At 33.3% G+C, this 15,130-nt stretch overlaps 1 long non-coding RNA gene across 6 annotated transcripts; it reads right to left on the reverse strand.

Annotated features, from left to right (window-relative positions):
- Nucleotides 1–36: 36 nt before the first annotated feature.
- On the reverse strand, nt 37–13,240 carry LOC136042924 (uncharacterized). 6 transcript variants are annotated; one of them, XR_010621493.1, is made up of 3 exons: nt 13,017–13,038; nt 6,258–6,652; nt 37–313 (listed from the first exon to the last, which is right to left on the reverse strand). It is a non-coding gene; the product is annotated as an uncharacterized LOC136042924 (long non-coding RNA). The 6 variants fall into 6 exon arrangements; XR_010621492.1 differs by lacking the exon at nt 13,017–13,038 and adding an exon at nt 13,160–13,223 and having other exon boundaries at nt 38–313; XR_010621490.1 differs by lacking the exon at nt 13,017–13,038 and adding an exon at nt 13,103–13,205 and having other exon boundaries at nt 38–313.
- Nucleotides 13,241–15,130: the final 1,890 nt, after the last annotated feature.

A 15,130-nucleotide genomic window follows, 5' to 3' on the forward strand; every position in this document is an offset into this window, starting at 1 on the left:
CATCTTCAGATAGATGAAACATCTTGAATATAGGGAGGAAGATATCCCAAAAGTTACCAAAGAGTTAAAATGTTTATTCTCTTATTGAATTTTGTGACAGATAAGAAAAGATAAGCACTTACCAGGTTTAAATTTATCATTTTCCTGTTTATTGACAAGAATAATCTTGAGTATACATTTATCTTCATATTCAACACATTTTCTATCAATCCAGCATTTGTCATGGTAAAATTTCACAAACCTTTCAGAGAGATCAGGGGCCACCTTGACCAAGCAGCATTGGTAATTGGAATCTTCTGCATCTGGCCTATGTCTAAAAATATAACCTTACGATTAATTTTAAGAGAGAAATCTCCCTTCCTCATTTGATTATTTTTTTTTTCTTTGCCTGTGTAAAAGCTAGTTAGATAGGAAATACGTGAATGTCTTTTTATAACCAGCCTTTTATTAAAGTACGAACGGCAATACCCTAGTGCTCCTTAAATGAAGAGCTTAATGCCTAAAATATTTTTTTTTATTATTTACCCCCTCCCCCGAGCTGGTTCTATTAGAAGAGACAGTTTCAAGGGGGGCACTTGATTGGAACTGAATGAGTTCTACCACCCTTTCTGCGTACCCAGTCCCCATGTAACCACCAAGACATTCAATAAAAACTTTAGGATAGTGATTTTGCTCAAAATAGTTGAAATACCCGATCGATATGGATCTGGGGATGGCATGGTTCATATGGCTTCTTGGATCTGTGGTATAAATAGCACAAATTGTTAACTATTTACACATAGGCTTCACAACGACAAATAGGGGGGGGGGGGGCTTATTCGACATTGGGTGAGTAATTGGCTCGAAATTTCTGGAATTTTTGGGGAAAAAAGATTATTTTTTTTTCTGACAGGGGAGGGGGGCAGGTGCAAGCGAATGGGCCAAAAAATTCCCGTTGCTGATCAGTTTGAAACTTATAGCTACAAGCCCTTCAGATTAGAAAAATTTACTGAACAACATTTTTTTTTCCCAGGGCACCTCCCAAAAAAGGAGGGCCAAATATTTTCTTTTCCAAAAGACTAAAAACTTCTATGAGTAATTGGGCTATGGTACTGTTGAAAAATTACCACAAAATAAAAACCCGGTAAGTAAAATTAGAAAATAAGGTAAAATAAGGTGAAATTGGGTAAAATACGGTACTCCTTAGAAAATATAGTACAAATTGCTGTCTTAGAGTTGCTTTATAGCTAGAAGACTAGTTGAGCATATCAAAACCTATTTATTATAAATTAATTTTAAAAGGACTTTCCGAAAAAAAAGTTTTTCAAAGAAAAGTAGAGGTTAATTTAAACTTCAGATCAGGAGATACAAATACCTGTTAAAATTCGAACTCAAAACAACCAGTAATTACCATTAAAGAATAAATGAAACCCAAAACGAGCAGAAATCAAATAAGCAATCATAGCAAAAAAAAACATACAACAAGTAATAATATAAATGAATAAATAACTCTTAAAGCGAGTGATACTTAAACCGAATATGCAAATCAAGCTTAAAATAAAAACAAAATATTTTGCTATTGAAACATAGATAAAACCCAAAACGAATCGAAATTAAATAAACAATCAATGCAAACAAAAATACAATAGATACAAATATATATGAAAGAATAGATTTTAAAACTAGTGAAACTTAATTTGAATGTGCAAATTAAGCTTGAAACGAACATAAATCCTTCTCTCACTGTAACTGTAAAAGTCTAAAACCTACTGTGTCATTGGCGCGTTACTGAAAACAAATTATATTACAAATAGTTTCTTTTATGCTTATTACAACTTTGAAAATAAACAAAGAAATTACAGTAAAAATAAATTTTGAACTAATGAACTTCCAGCAATTACTATCATTATATATCAAACATTCAGTTGAATTTATTAGTTCTTTCAAAGATGGCTCAAGAGATATTTGCGCTTCACTGAAAACGAATTATATTACAAATATTTTCTTTTCCAGTTCTTACAGCATTGAAAATGAAAATAAAAATTACAGTGAAATAAAATCTTGAACTGATGGATCTTTCAACAATTAATATCATAATATGTCAAATATTTAATTTGATTTTGTTTATACTTTCCAAGACTGTTCAAGATACACATAGTTTTTAGTAAAGCGCCAATGACGTAGTAGGTTGACACAGTAGGACTTTTACAATGAGAGATGGAGAAGATACCCAAACTTTTGTTTGTAGTGATTTTTGTTTGTTCCAAGCTTAATTTGCATATTCAATTTAAATTTCAATTGTTTTAAGATTCACTTATTTATATTAGTATCTACTATGTATTTGTTCGCATGATTGTTTGTTTAATTTCTGTTAGTTTTCAGTTTCATTTATGCTTCAATAACAAAATATATATTTTTTTTTCATTTTAAGCTTGATTTGCATATTCAATTTAAGCATTACTCGCTTTAAGATTTATTTATTCAATTATATTATTACTTGTTCTATATTTTTTGCTATGGTTCTTTATTTAATTTCGATTAATTTTTGGTTTCATTTATTCTTTAATATTAACTTCTGGTTGTTTTGAGTTTGAATTTTAATAGGTATTTGCATCTGTAGATCTTGAGTTTGAAATTGCATTTACTTTTCCTTGAGAAACTTCTTTTTTTTAAAGTTTTTCTTTTTAAATTAATTTTTGTTCGTTTTTGATTGCAGAAAGTTTCAAGTTTTTAAAAATTCTTTATTTCAAAATCAAACTTTTATTTCAAAATCAATTGTTCATCAAGGTATCAAAACTAGTGTCAAAGTAAAAAAAAAATAACAAAGTAAAGAAAGCATAAAAGTAAACAAGGTATTAAAGTAAAAATAAGGATCTTGCATCACTTACAGCCCTTGCAATGTAAATCGAAGTTGCAAGGTAAATCACTAGATCCAAGTGTTGAAGTAAACAAAGAATCGAAGAAAAAAAGTTCCATAGCTCAGAGTCACTTCCCCAGGGCTAGGGATGGGGTTTCAACCCCAGAAGCATAGTTATTTGGCCTTTGAACTTTTTGAACAGAATGGCAATCTCAAAATTTTGACCTGATGCCCTTTGCATCGACTAGTTGCTCATTGATCATTTTGACTCTTACTAGAACTTTCAATTTCCGATCAGAGCCCCCTCCAAATACGACCATGCTTTCCACAAAAACTTTATGTTCTAATAAAAGGCAAATTACAAAGTTAAAATCCTTGCCCTGGGGCTATGGAACATTTCTCAACCCCTAGGTTATAATAATTTGAATTTTGGACTATTTTGAACAAAATAGTCAATTCAAAATTTTTACAAGATAAATTTGGGGAAAAAAGACACAAGAGAGGGGGAGGGGCTTGTTACTGTTTGATCGCTTTCAATTCTTAAAAGGGGAATAAATATCAAATTTCATTAAGATCCGGTCACCCGTTTTTACGTTAAATTAAATAAAAAAACAAGTTTTTTTAACGGAAAGTAAGGAGTAACATTAAAACTTAAAACGAACAGAAATTAATTCGTATATGAAAGGGGATGCTTCCTCATCAACGCCCCGCTCTTTACGCTAAAATTTGACTCTTTCTATTAGCTCTACTTTTTAAAACAGTAAAAAACTTTAGCGTAAAGAGCGAGGCGTTGATGAGGAAGCATCCGCTTTCATATACGAAGTAATTTCTGTTCGTTTTAAGTTTTAATGTCGCTCCTTACTTTCCGTTAAAAAAACTTTTTTTTTATTTAATTTCTGAACGTTTTTGAATCAATGCATGTTTTGATTTAGGCTCTCCACAGATGAATAATTAAAACGAAATTTGCATTTTTTTTTTTTGCTAAATGGCTTTCTCTTAGTTTTGATCGAATGATTTTCAGAAAAAAGGAGCAGGGGAGGAGGCTTAGTTGCCCTCCGATTTTTTGGTCACTAAAAAGGCAACTAGAACTTTTAATTTTTTTTATGAATGTTTTTTATTAGTAAAAGATATACGTAACTTACAAATTAGCTTACGTAACGAACTTCTGTATTATCATGTTTTTATTACGTATATGAAGGGGTTCGGCCCCTCGTCAGTACCTCGCTCTTTACACTAAAGCTTAAATTTTGTCCCGAATTCTAAAGAATGACACCTGAATCGCAAAAGCTGTAGAATAAATAGTTGAAATTACTAAAAATACTTTAGCGTAAAGAACGAGGTATTAGGAGGAGGTGAGCCCATCATTTGCATAATAATTTCTGTTCGTTTTAAGTTTTAATGCTTCTCCTTACTTTGAGTTGAAAAAACTTTTTCATATTTATTTTTTCATTGTTTTTTTTTTTAATAATGCTAGAAAATCCTGTGCTCCCTTCATGAAAATGTTATTCCCCCATGACAAATTCCTCCAAGGAAAGTTCCCCCAACATATTCCCCTCTTCTCAACACCCCCCCCCCCACAACCTAAAAATCCCTCTGAAAACGTATGTACACTTTCAAATTTTGTAACAAGGTTTGTAACCTTTGTCAAAGTTTGTAACTTGTGGCCCCTCCCACGGGGACTGTGGGGCAGTAAGTCGTCCCCAAAGACATAGTTATAAGGTTTTTTTATTACGCTGAATAGAATGTCTATCTCAGAATTTTTATCTGGTGACTTTGGGAAAATAATTAGCGTGGGAGGGGGCCTAGATGCGCTCCAATTTTCTTGGTTACTTAAAAAGGGCACTAGAACTTTTAATTTCCGTTAGAATGAGCCCTCTCGCAAGATTCTAGGACCACTAGGTCGATAAGATCACCCCTGCGAAAAAAAAAAAAATAAATAAACACACATCCATGATCTGCCTTCTAGCAAAAAATACAAAATTCCCCATTTTTGTAGATAGGAGCTTGAAACTTCTACATTAGGGTTCTCTGATACGCTGAATCTGATTTTGTGACTTTTTTCAAGATTCTATGGCTTTTAGGGGTTGTTTCCCCCTATTTTCTGAAATAAGGCAAATTTTCTCAGGCTCGTAAATTTTGATGGGTAAGACTAAACTTGATTAAACTTATATATTTAAAATCAGCATTGAAATGCGATTCTTTTGATGTAACTATTGATATCAAAATTTAATTATTTTAGAGTTTTGCTTACTATAGAGCCAGGTCGCTCCTTACTACAGTTTGTTACCACGAACTGTTTGAAATACCTCAATTTTTCTATTTTTCCAAATTAACACCCCCCAGCTCCTCCAAAGCGAACGGATCCATTCCAATTATGTCAATCACGTATCTAGAACTTGTGCTTATTCTTCCCATCAAGTTTCATCCCAATCTCTCCACTCTAAGCGTTTTCCAAGATTTCTGTTTCCCTTCTCCAACCCCCTATGTCACCAGATCCAATTCTAGTCGAAAATGGAGCATCTAAGACATAAGATACTTCTATATATATATATCAATTTTCATTAAGATCCAATCACCTATTCGTAAGATAAAAATACCCAAATTTTCACATTTTCCAAGAATTCCAGTTTTCCCCTCCAACTCCCCCCAATGTCACAGGATCTGGTCGGAATTTGAAATAGCACAAGATCCTTCTAAATATCAAATTTCATTAAGATCAGGTCACCCGTTCATAGGTTACAAATACCTCATTTTTCCAAATTACTCCCCCCCAACTCCACCAAAGAGAGCAGATCCAGTCCGGTTATGTCAGTCACGTATCTTAGACAGGTTTTTATTCTTCCCATCTAGTTTTATCCTGATCTCTCTGCTTTCAGTATATTCTAAGAAGCATATTTTCCTCCAGGGTATAACTGTGGAACCTTATCTTTGCCACACATTTAAAACTGGAGCCTAATCTTGGAAAATGCTGTACAATCTTTGACACAGGATACTAAAGTCAACAGCACAACATATCCCAATCATAGATACAGTCAACATTGGATAAATTTAAGCTAGGACAAGTGCTGTAACAGAATAATGATATTAAAACAGGCTAGTGTGTACAGGTAGCTTTTGTCTAAATTTAAATGTTGAAAAGCCTGATGTTTTCCAAGATTGTTGTAAGCTGATCCTATCTGACCTAGTTCTAAGCATCATATAGTCACAACTATCTAACCCTATGCACATAATGTCCAGAATTAGGAGCCTGCTATCTGTGTACAGAGAAGATACTTTTAAATTAGAATACATGGCCAAGATTAGGCACTAGGGGGTCTTCCCTTACTCATTGTTTCTTTCAGAAGTTGACCACTAAATATTTATTGCTTTGAGCAGTAAGGAACTCTTAAGTATCAGGTATTGATTCTAGATAGATACAAACCTAAAATGAAAGACTTCGAATCCATAATTTTCAGTGAAACCATCAAAATAACTTCGAATATCAGCAATAGAAAACTGTTTGGGGATTCTCATTACTTGAAATAGCATATTGATTAACAAACTACCATATAGTCTATTATTGGACGATATTCTCAGTTTGTAGAATATGAACTGTTGTTATTGTCAAACCTTTAAATATTCTGTGTTGAGATGTTGTTGTTGTTTGGGGTTTGATGCATTCAACCAATAGGTCATATGCGTTTGTATCACTTGGTTTATCTGTGCCTTCTGTAATCACCAGCTTGTTTGGGTGTCACTTCAGTCAATATTCACTGAACTAAACCATATATCACTTAACTTGCTATTGGTAGGGGGTTATTCACCTGCAGCAACTGCCTGTGTTGAAAAACAGGAATCAAATTAATGCAACTATGATTTGTCATACATCAATTAAAGTACATATACAAAATGATTATAATAAATAATACATTTTTACATTATAACCTGTCACATACTTCTAGATATAAAAATTTAAACAGATAAAATATAGATAATAAAAACAAATAAAATAGTAATTAGACAACTCTAAAATAAAATTTTATGGGAGGGGGCAACATGGTCTGTAAGATTAAAATAATATGGCGCCATATAAGATATCTTGCCATTTATTGGGGGTTATTCACCAGCAACAATTGTTTTCATTTATAAACAGGAACCAAAATAATGCAATTTACATTATCAAACAGCAATTATAATGCTTACAACATCAAGAAGACAATAACAGTTTAATGGAAAAATAGAAGATAAACTTTTTTTTAAAAATTTTACATTAAAATTAACGATAATGATAAAAATTTTCCTTTCTTACATTGGATGGCAAAATTTCATAACAATCCCCCTAAACCATGCTTTATTGCTTGTGCAGGCAGATGTCCAGCCAGAATTGCGCCAACTGACCTGTTGTATATTTTAGGGTAAATTAGAAATAAATTTGAGGCATATTACTTGGGAATTAAAAAATTATAATTTTTATCCATATTGGGGAGTCATTAATTCACTGCAAGCAATAGATTCTCTGGCTATAGTTTCAGCCAAAAGAGTAGACTCATTTGATTTCACTACATTATATACAAATCTACACTTAATTTAGTATTTGGAAATTTACAAAAAATTATTAAGAAATCTTTCCTTTTGTCAAATTTGTTCTTTTTAATTGATGCTTATAATAAGAAGGCTAGAGGGACTAACTTCTTTAAAAGTACCACTAATTCAAGATGCTATGACTTGGACATGATTTATGTTTTACTAGAATTTGTCCTATTTAATACTTTTATAAAGTTTAATGGTAACTTGTATAAGCAAATTATTAGAGTTCCCATAGGGGGGGGGGGGCAGTCTATTTATAGCAGACTTGTTTTTAAGCCAAGTAGAATATGAGTTTATGATTGATAAAAAGAACCCAAGTAATGTTAAATATTTACTTTCAAAAAAAACAAAGGATATTTAGATGATCTTCTGGTGATGAATTGTGCAGAATTTTTAAAGATTTGAAATAATATATAACCACCAGAGTTAATTCTAGAACCTAGCAGTAGGGAAGGCAAAATAAGACCATTTTGTAGATTTAGATATCAATGTTTTACATAATAATAAATCACTTTTTTTCTAAATATATAATAAAACAGGTGATTTTAATTTTGAAGTAGTTAGTTTCCTATTCCTTAAAAGCAATATACATTCAAATATTACATATACAGCATTTTATTCCTGACTATTTAAACATGTGAGAAGTCAAATACGTAGCCATAAATTAATCTTAAGAGGTTTTTCTGCCAATAAACTTGCTTGGCAATTTAAAAACCTTAGTTTTCAGTATAATGAACTTTCAAACAAATATAATAAAAGTTATGAAGAAATTTTTAATGATATTTTGATGTAACTTGTTGGATATAATTTTCTCTTAATTATGTTTTTTGATTTAGTATATTTTTATGATAACATTTACTATCCAACAAATTACCACAATGATTACTCTGATTTGAAGTTTCTAAGCACCAGCAAAAAAATGTACTGCCTCGTCAAGGAAGTGGAGAAGTCATGTTACTCCTGCATTATAATCATTGATGATTTTAACTGTGACTTCACAAACAAAACCCTCCCAAAGAGTCAGTTGCTCTAGGGCTCAATTATATTGGCATTAGTTCCTCAATGTTGATCCACAATCATATTGTCTATTTTTTTCCCTTGAACCAAAGCCCAGTCCAGCATGAAGGCTTCTGCTCTGATCACCTTTTCATCTGTGTATATATTGAGTGCATCAATGCTAGCAAAACTTCTAACTCCAAAAAGTGGTTCAATATCAAAGACTGGAGCCGCCTTAATTGCCAGTCATTTATGTTAGAGTGTGACTTGCTACTTAATAAAATCAAGGTTCCATTCCATCTCCTTAGCCCCAATTGTAATTTTTATCTTAGTGAGTACAAAATTGAAATTCAGATTACAAATTATCTTGCAATTATCTTGCAGAAATAGCACTTCAATGTGCAGAACTTATTGCAGTTCTAACTAGACATGTTTTAAAAAAAATGGAAGTGGCTCATTGGTCAAAAAACTCAAATCTTGTTTCAGTATGTGAATCAGCTAAGCTATGGCTGTGAATTTGGAATGAATATGATAGACTGTGCTCTGGTATAGTAAATAATTTCTGTTTAAGAACAAAAAGAAAATTTGCAAGAGCTCTTAAGGAACACAAGATCATGCTGATTCAAAAAAATGTAGACAATACAGCAAGTGATCCTTCTCTTTTGTGGAAAAGACTTAAACATTCTGAGCAGACCTCTACTTGTAATATTTCTAAAATTAAGTGGACTGATTATTATAAAAGTGAGTTTTTGTCACCAGATCCATCAACTGAAAGTAAACTCAAAAATGAACTTGACAGTATCCTGGCTAAATTCCAGTGGTCTATCCTGGCAATTATTCCTTCTGATGTAAAGTGCACTTTAAGAAAGATCAAGAAAAAAACATCCACTGGTGTTGATCTGGTCTCCATTAAACATTTTAAAAATACTAGTGATTTATTTGTGCAGCACCTCTTGCTGTTGTTCTAAATGTCAATTTCCTCAGGTATGGTGCCACAACAGTTTTGCATCAGCCAGATCACTCCTATTTCCAGAAATGGAAAAAAGATCTTTAAGATTGTCAATCATAGTGCCCTATAGCCATTCCATTCACCATTTTCCATCCTTTTGAGTCTCTTATTCTCAGTGAAATTTCTTGTAAATGTTATGCTCCTCCACATCAGTTTGGTTTCCAGAATGATCTAAGCTGGGAGCATGCTCTTTACACCCTTTTTAATATTCTAGCTGATGCAGAAGGATCTGGTGATTTCCTTGTTCTTTGTGCACTTGCCATAGCCAGAGTATTTGATTTGTGTATATTTGCCCAGATTTTGTCAGAATCTATAAAAAGAAGGGTTGATCCTTCTATTATTAAATGTCTCCAGATCTTTTCAATGTATATAAGGGTAGCTTAAATTTCCCTGCTCTTTTTAACAAATCAGTTTCTGCTGCTTAAAACTCTGTCAAATGCATGTGTATTTATGATGGAATTGATGTTTCTTTATTTACCTACACTGATGATATTATGAATCTAAGTTGAGCTTTTTTATTTTTTTATTTATTTATCAATACCAAATATCGTAAGTTTTCAAGATTGTCGCAATAAACATAATAAAGAAAAGTTATGACAATAGTGACAACATAATACACGCATACAAATCAATGAAAATAACGACTACAACAAACACTGACAAATAATACTATAAATTATTTAAAAATGATTTACTTTGAAAATTTGTTTCTGCTAGTTTTGTTTTGAATCTGTTTATGTCATCTGTTAGAAATGTTTTAGGTCAAAGGTCATTCCATGGCTTCCACACCCTACTGTAAAATGAATATTGGCCTATTTTCCTTTTTGAAAGTGAGGGGTACAATTTATGTGGGTGATAACAGGTCTTGTTAGTGTCATTAAATGTGAAGAACTGTGATGTACTTATATTATCAATGCCTTTGATTATACAGAATGTGTTAATAACGTCTGCTCTATCCCTTTGGAATTGAAGACTTGACAATCCTAGCCTGTGCAGTCTATTTTCATACAGCAAATGTTTCAAATAAGGTACAAGCTTAGTTGCTCTTTGCTGTATTTTTTCAACCCTTGCTCTGTCATTTTTATTCAATGGATACCATACTGACGAATTGTATTCAAGTATTGGTCGAACTGTCGATTTATAAATGGCAATGAATGAACAGAGATTAAACTTACAGAAATTCCATCTAAGACATAATAGCTGATAGTTTGCCTTATGAGTTACTTCAGAGACATGCCTTTCAAACCTAAGACTAGAATCAAAATGAACACCAAGGTCATGGACATTTTCAACAAGTAATATTGAATGTCCAGCAAGTAATGGACAAGCCTACACTTTTTTTTGTTGACAAACATGGAGTTAGCATTACACCAATTGTGCACTGCATCCAAGTCTTTTTGAAGCAACAAAGCTTCATCTGAATTTGTCAAGGAGTGGTAGAGCTTTACATCATCTGCAAACATTTTAATTGTGGAATGGTGGACAACAAGAGGCAACTCATTGATGAAAAGGCAGAAAAGCACTGGACCAAGGCAACTACCTTGTGGAATGCCACTTAAAAATATCTCAGCAGAGGACAAAGCATCACCCACAATCACTTTCTGCATCCTGCCTGTTAGATAATCACCAATCCAATTCAATGTTCTGGCACCAAGGTGATATACCTCACAGTTTTGAAGTAAAAGCAGAATGGAAATTTTATCAAATGCCTTAGAAAAATTTATATAAATACAATCAAACCTGAGACCTTCATCCGCCATCCTATGGAAGTCAGTAATTACTTCCAAAAGCTGTGTATTACATGAACGTTTTTTACAGAAACTGTATTGAGATGGATGCCAAAGAAGATTTGATTTGAAATAATTTTGTATTCTCTTGACAATTAGTTTTTCCATAACTCTGGAAAAAATTGAAGTGTTTGATATTGGTCTATAGTTTTTAAATTGCGTTTTTGTGCCACTTTTGTACAGGGGTTTAATTATTGCATTTTTCCATGCCAAAGGGCAAGTACCAGACACCAGACACAGATTATACAAATATGTCAGTGGTTCAGTGAGTACTGTTGCAAGCTCTTGGACCATATGGTTTGAAAATTCATGAATGTCTGGTGATTTATTTGTGTCAAGATGCTTCAAGGCATCAAAAACTTGTTGATCATCAAAGTCAGAATCATCAAAATATTTCAGTTTGTTAAAATGTTCAGCTTTTTCATTATCATTGTCTATATTTGTCTGTGTTTCAGGGTCAGTGAATGAAGTTGATTGAATGTGTTTCAGGGTCAGTGAATTAAGTTTTTGGAAAGTAAGAAAACTTTTTCAAAACTTCAGCATCAATATCAGCAAATTGGTCTGAATTTTAATGCAATAAAACTGTAGCAATTGCTTTCAATCTTAAGGGTAATTCTGACAAACAACTTGAACTTTCTGAAACATCTATTCTGTTTTCTGATAGCCTTGTTTATCTTGGAATGTCCATTGGAAGAAGTATTCAAGAAACCATTAAGCTTGTAAATCAAAACCTTACTAAAAAGATTCAAATCACATATGCTTTGCTTGCATCAAATATCACAAGTATTAGTTCATTTCACCCTTCCAAACTTTACAACAGTCTAACTATGCCCCATCTTCTTGCTATGTCCCCCATTTGGAAATTTGTTTCTGCTTCAAAGAAATATAAATTAACCAAGTCTATTTTAAATTAACCAAGTATCTGCTGCATCTGCCTCCTTGGACCAGTAATTCCTCTCTGGTACAAAAATTTAGATCAATTCTGCCTGTAAACATTATTGATAAAAGAGTGGAAGGTTTCAAAGCCTCTACTAGAAACTTCAAACATGTCTATAATTTTTAGAACTGGAACCACCAGTAGCCCTCTCTTTGTATAGTATGTAGTTATGTTTGTTTATTGTAATCTCTCTTTTTGTTATTATTTATTTTCTCTTTTCATTTTTTGTCTTACTCTGTCACTAGGGCTACAAACCTTCCTTTGTTTTATTGACAGGTCAGAAACAAATTGATTGATTGATAAAGTACAAATAAGACAACTCTAAATAAAAGCATGCAGGAAAATTTTTATGGGATAGACCTAACCAGTAGGCTGGTCTTAACCAAATTAATTTATAAGTTTGTACTTAGTCATCCAGGCCAAATTCAAGGAAAATGGTGGAGAGAGAACTAGTCATGCATCTGAGAAGGGGCTAATTTAAGTCTCTGTAGCCTAGTTAAAGCACCTTCTGGGCTAGGTATAGACTCATTTCCTTCTGCTTTGCCAGGACTGCTGGTAACTGTTGACATTGTGTGAAGGCTTGTGAAGCCTTCACATAATATACTTGCCTCTGTGAAGGCAACTGGTCTCATTTGGATCTTCTACTCCTAGGGCCAGAATCCTTACACAAAAATTATTCAGGCCAGGGATAACAAAAGTGCTAGCTGTCCTGTCAGTCATGACAAATAAAATACAAATAAGTTAAAAATAAACAGCTAAAACAGAAAGGTCAGATAAATTAGCCTATAGGCTACAAATAAAAGCAGAGAGAGTGACTCTCAGTCAATAGTAGGCTAGTCTAGGCTATATAAAGCATGCAAAATAAATCAGAAGCAGACACTGCACTAAGTGGTCAAGCAAGGTAGAAATAGGTGGATAAGCACTCTCAAGCAAGAACAGTCAAAACAAGCCAAGTCAAAATTTAACTGCACGCGAAGTGTACAAGTAGGACCCCAAGGGGAGAGCCCCTTGTGATTTAATCATTAAACCGTGTCACAAAGCTAACCCAACTAGGGTAATCGTATTCCGTGTGTTGATATTTCAAAAACCGTGCAGAAAAGAAAGAATCCAAAATACCAGCTCGTTTTCAAAAGAAAAAAAAATGTTCTTATCCCTTGGTAACGGTCAGCCTAGTGATCTTAAACTGCTGGGGACAAGTAGATCCGGAGCCCGCACTTCCCACAATCAATGATAATTTATTGATGTATATAATATTGTGCATTTAGTACTACTATTGGATAGTACTACTTCCAGTGGCTAGTTTTTCAAACAGTTTGTGGCAACGAACTGTAGTAAAGAGCGACCCGGCTCAATAGTAAACAAAAATCTAAAAAAACAGAATTTTGATTCCAATAGATAAATCAAAAGAATTGGATTTCTATGCTGATCTTAAATATATAAGTTTTATCAAATTCAGTTTCATTCATCAGAATTTAAAAGCCTGAGAAAATTTGCCTTGTTTTGGAAAATAGGGGGAAAACACTCCCTAAATTGTCACACGATCTTAACGAACATCAGACCTTCGCGTTCAGCGTATCAGAGAAACTTACTGTAGAAGTTTCAAGCTCTTATCTACAAAAATGTGGAACTTAGTATTTTTTGCCAGAAGACCGATCATGGGTGCGTGTTTATTTGTTTGCTTGTTTTTTTTTCCCCAGGTGTGATCATATCGACCAAGTTATCCTAGAATGTTGCGAGAGGGCTCATTAACGGAAATTAAAATTTCTAGTACCCTTTTAAGGGACCAAAAAATTGGGGGGCACCTAGGCCCCCTCCCGTGCTCATTTTTTCCCAAAGTCAATGGATCAAAATTTTGAGATAACCATTTTGTTCAAAATAGTCAAAAAACATAATAACTATGTCTTTGGGGCTCACTTACTCCCCACAGTCCCCAGGGGAGGGGCTGCAATTTACAAACTTTGACCAGCGTTTACATGCAGTAATGATTATTTAGAAGTGTACAGACCTGTTCAGGATGATTTTTTGGTTGGGGGGGGGGTGAGGGGAGGAGAGTTGAGGGGAGGGGGCTACTTGGGAGGATCTTCCCTTGGAGGAATTTGTCATGGGAGAAGAGAAATACCATGAAAGGGGCGCAGGATTTTCTAGCATTATTTTGAAAAAAACAATAAAAAAATAAATATGAAAAAGTTTTTTCACCTGAAAGTAAGGGCCAGCCTTAAAACTTAAAACGAACAGAGATCATTACGCATATGGAGAGTCCCTCTTTTCCTAAATAACTCGCTCTTTACGCTAAAGTTTTTTTTTAGTAATTTCAACTATTTATTCTACAGCCTTTGTAATTTAAGGGTGAATCCTACAGGATTGGGACAAAATTAAAGCTTTAGTGTAAAGAGTGAGGTATTAAAGAGTGGGCAAACCCCATCATATACACAAAAAATATACAAATATAAAAGTTCGTTACTTAAGTTAATTTGGAAGTTACGTATATTTCTTTACTAATAAAAACGTTCGTTAAAACTTAAAAATTCTAGTTGCTTTTTTAAGTAACCGAAAAATTGGAGGACAACTGATCAAAATTAAAACTAATAAAAACTAATGCGCAAATTTCGTTTTAATTATTTATTTGCGGAAATCCAAAATAAAAACATGCAAGTTCAGAAATTAAATAAAAAAAAAGTTTTTTTTTTAATTGAAAGTAAGGAGCGAGATCAAAACTTAAAACGACCAGAAATTACTCCGTGTGTGAAAGGGGGTGTTCCTCCCTCAACGCCCCGCTCTTTACGCTAAAGTTTTTTACTGTTTCAAAAGTAGAGCTAAGAGAAAAAAAGTTAAAGTGTTAAAGGATATATTCCTTTCTACAATTTTTGGAAAAGAAATGAAACCCCCGTTTCCCACTGATGCCATTTCATGCAAAACGGCCGTTTTTACGTGATCCATCAGATTTCCTTTGTTTTGTGCAGCAAGTTTTTGCGACACGACGGTTCAACTGCTACGTTGAA

The sequence above is a fragment of the Artemia franciscana genome, unplaced genomic scaffold, assembly GCF_032884065.1.
Source record: "Artemia franciscana unplaced genomic scaffold, ASM3288406v1 Scaffold_2510, whole genome shotgun sequence".
NCBI classification, from domain to species: Eukaryota; Metazoa; Arthropoda; class Branchiopoda; order Anostraca; family Artemiidae; genus Artemia; species Artemia franciscana.